A 4,487-nucleotide genomic window follows, 5' to 3' on the forward strand; every position below is an offset into this window, starting at 1 on the left:
TCAGTTACGCACAAGCAGCACCGTAGGCCTGGATGTTTGGGGATTAGCGTCTTGATTAAAAATATAGGAGATATTCCTAAAAAGAAAACATATTAGGGTTTTGATTTAAAAATATGAGACTTCAAAAGAAAACATTGGATTAGGTTTTTGATTCAAAATAGAAAAATAGTAATGGACACTCGGATTAGTGCTGAATTAAACACAGCTAACATTTCAAAAGGAAAACAAAGGATTAGCGTTTTGATTAAAAAATATGAGAGATTCCGAAAACATAGGACTATGTTTTTAATTGAAAACCGAAAAATTGGTGACATTCTAAAAAGAAAATAGATGATTAGGGTTTTGATTCAAAAGTAAAATATAGGAGATAATCAAAAAAGAAAAATTGAATTAGTGTTTTGATTCAAAAATAGGACACATTCTGTAAAAAAATCATAGGATTAAGGTATTAATTCAAAAATAGGAGCCATTCTAAAAAGAAAATATTGGATTAGAGTTTTGATTCAAAACCATAAAAATATGAGATATTCTGACATAGGATACGTGTTTTGATTAAAAACAAGAAAATAGGAGACATATAGGATTAAGGTTTTGATTAAAAAATAGTAGACATTCCAAAAGAAAAACATAGGATTTGGGTTTTGAATGCAAAACATACGAGAGATTTCCATATATATAAATTAGTTTGATTCAAAAATATAAGACATTCCAGAAAGAAATTAGGGATTATGTTTTTGATTGAAAAGCAACAAAATGGAGACATTTTGAAACGAAAACATACGATTAGGATTTTGATTAAAAATAGGAGATATTCCAAAAAGAAAACATTGGATTATGATTTTCATAAAAAAAAATTGGAGACATTCCCAAAAGAAAATGTTGGATTAGGGTTTCGATTCAAAGTCAAAAAAGAGGAGACATTCTGAAAAGAAAATATTCTATTAGGGTTTTGATTTAAAAATAGGAGACATTCCACAAAGAAAACAGAGGATTATGGTTTTGATCGAAAAATAGTAGACATTTAAAAAAGAAAACGTAGGATTAGGATTTTAATTCAAAACCAACAAATAGGAGACATTTCGAAAAGAAAACATAGGATTAGCATTTTAGTTGAAAAATAGGATACATTCCAAAAAGAAAATATCGGATCAGTGTTTTGCTTCAAAATGAAGAGACATTTTAGAAACAAAACATAGGACTAGAGTTTTGATTTTAAAATAGCAGACTTTCAGAAAAGAAACATAGGATTGGATTTTTTATTGAAAACTGAAAGAAAAAAAAGGTGATATTTTGAAAATAAAATAGAGGATTACGGTTTTGATTCAAAAGAAAAAAAAATAGGCGACATTTCTATAAGAAAACATAGGATAAGGGTTTTGATTTTAAAATAGGAGATATTCAAAAAATCAAACAATTGATTAGGATTTTGATTCAAAAATAGAAGGCATTACAAAAAGAAACTATAGGATTAGTGTTTTGATTGAAACTCGAAAGAAAGGAGACATTCCAACAAAAATAAAAAAGAGCATTAGAGGTTTGATTGAAAAAATAGGAGACATTATGAAAAAATAACATAGAATTAGGGTTTTTGATTCAAATATTGAAGATATTCCAAAAAGAAAACATAGGCATAGGATTAGGGTTTTGATTAAAAAATAGGAGACATTATTAAAAGAAAACATAGGATTAGTGTTTAGATTCAAAAATGTCAGACATTCCAAAAAGGAAACATAGGATTAGAGTTTTTATTCAAAACCGAAAAGTAAGAGACATAACGAAAATAAAACATATTATTAGGGGTTTGATTGAAAAATAGAAGACATTATGAAAAAAAAAATGAACATATGATTATTGTTTTGATACAAAAATGCGATACATTCCGAAAAAAATATATAGGATTAGGTTTTCATTCAAAACAGAAAAAATATGAGACAGACCGTAATGTAAACATAGGATTAGGGTTTTGATTTAAAAATATTAGATATTCCAAAAACAAAATATATTCTTATAGTTTTGATTCAAAACCAAAAATAAGAGACATTCCAAAAACAAAGTATGGGATTAGGATTTTGATTAAAAAAATATGACGCATTCCAAAAATAAAACAATGGATTTGAGTTTTGATTCTAATGCGAAAAATAAAAGACATTCTGAAAAGAAATCATAGGATTAAGGCTTTGATTAAAAAATAAGAGGCATTTCGAAAAGAAAAATATTTGATTAGGGTTTTCATTTAAAAATTGAAAAGTAGGAGACATTCGAAAAAGAAAACATATTATTAGGGTTTTGATTGAAAATTAGCAAAAACTACGAAAGGAAGACATAAGATTAGGCTTTTGATTCAAAACTGAAAATTAGAGGACATTCTAAAAAGGATACATAGGATTAGGATTTTGATTCAAAACCGAAAAATAGGAGATATTCCAAAAAGAAAGCATAGGTTCAAAACCGAAAATATGAGACAATCCGAAAACCAAACATAGCATTTAGGTTTTGATTCAAAGCCGAAAAATAGGAGACATTAGAAAGAAAAACATACGATTAGAGTTTTGATTCAAAAATAGAAGACATTCAGAAAAGAAAGTTTAGGATTATGTTTTGATTGAAAAGCAAAAATTTGGAGAAATTCCAAAAAGAAAGTATAGGATAAGTATTTTGACTAAAAAATATAAGCCATTATAAAAAGAAAACATAGGCTTAGGGTTTTGATTCAAACCGAAAAACTAGGAGACATTCAGAAAATAAAACATAGTATTAGGTTTTTTATTCAAAAATACAAGACATTATGAATAGAAAACTTATTATTTGGTCTTTGATTAAAAAGCGAAAACTAGGAGACACTCCGAAAAGAAATCATAGTATTCGGGTTTTGATTGAAAAATAAGAGACATTCAAAAAGAAAATATAGGATTATGATTTTGATTAAAAAATATGAGACATTCTGAAAAGAAATAATAGGATTTGAGTTTTGATTCAAAACCTAAAAATAAAAGACATTCTGAAAAGAAAAAATAGGATTAGGGTTTTGCTTCAAAAATAGGAGACATTTTGGAAAGAAAACAAGGGATTAGTGTTTTGATTCAAAAAAGAAAAATAGGAGACATTCGGAAAAGAAACATAGCATTTAGGTTTTGATTCAAAACCAAAAAATGGAGAAATTCTGAAAACAAAACATAGGATTAGGGTTTTGATTCTAAAAATAGAAGACATTCTAAAATGAAAACTTAGGTTTATGTTTTTGATTGAAAATAAAAAATTAGGACACATTAAAAAAAATGAAACTTAGGATTAATGTTTTGATTAAAATATAGGAGACATTACAAAAAGCATACATTGGATTATTTTATTGATAAAAAATAGGAGACGTTCTTAAAATAAAACATAAGACTAGGATTTTCAGTAAAAATTCAAAAATAGAAGATATTAAAAAAAGAAACACGGGACTAAGGTTTTGATTAAAAAAGAGACATTACAAAAAACAAACATATGATTAGGGTTTTGATTAAAAAATCGGAAACATTCTGAAAACAAAACATTGGATTATGGTTTTGATTCAAAACCGATAAATATGAGACATTCTGAAAGGAAAACATAGGATTATTTTTTTTATCCAAAATAGGAGACATTCTAAAAATAAACTATAGAATTAGAATTTTGATTGAAAAATAGAAGACATTCAACAAAGAAAGCATCAGATTAGGTTTTGATTGAAAAATAGATGAGATTCTGAAAAGAAAAACATAGGATTAGGGTTTTTATTCTGAAATACGAGACATTCTGAAAAGAGACCATAAAATTAAAATTTTGAGTACATTTGAGGCACAACAAGATGGAGATTTTTGTGTGAATAGGAAAATTATCACCATCCGCTTTTCAAGCTTTTTGGACGGAAGCGCACTATGCACCACTTGGATTTTTGCCAAGTACTTGGGGATTTATGATGATGAGTTTATCAACCCATGCCCGGTAAGCTGCCTTAAGCTTGATCTCCCAAGTGGAGTGGGACGAAGCAACTATTGGGAGACTTTGGCGGGTGATGATCAAACACGAAAGGCCTCGCGCATGATTGACCCGGCACACGATTCATTCATGCTTTCATTGCTCGATCCATTTGGGGCCGCATCGATAGCAAGGGGTTGTCACTCGCTCGATATTTATACGATGTATGGCATCTTTGAGCGACGCCCCACTCACCTTGGCCACCTTGTCGCCGATGTATTTCTCTCACCGTGGCTTGTATGCACGATTGGGAGCTATATATATTGGGCCCTATGTGACTAGATTGATCCGTGGCATGGGTTTTACTTGAGCGGATCGAGAGGCATGACCATTGTAGGAGGTGCCAGACTCCCTAACCAGCCCACATACGGGTGATAGGCTTTGATGGTCGCACGTGGTAGACCCACATGCTAATCCCGACTACATCGGTGAGTCTCGCTCGGCATGCATCGAGCACATAGAGTTAGATCCCGAGGGCTACCGCTCCT

The sequence above is a fragment of the Dioscorea cayenensis genome, chromosome 20 (assembly GCF_009730915.1).
Source record: "Dioscorea cayenensis subsp. rotundata cultivar TDr96_F1 chromosome 20, TDr96_F1_v2_PseudoChromosome.rev07_lg8_w22 25.fasta, whole genome shotgun sequence".
NCBI classification, from domain to species: domain Eukaryota; kingdom Viridiplantae; phylum Streptophyta; class Magnoliopsida; order Dioscoreales; family Dioscoreaceae; genus Dioscorea; species Dioscorea cayenensis.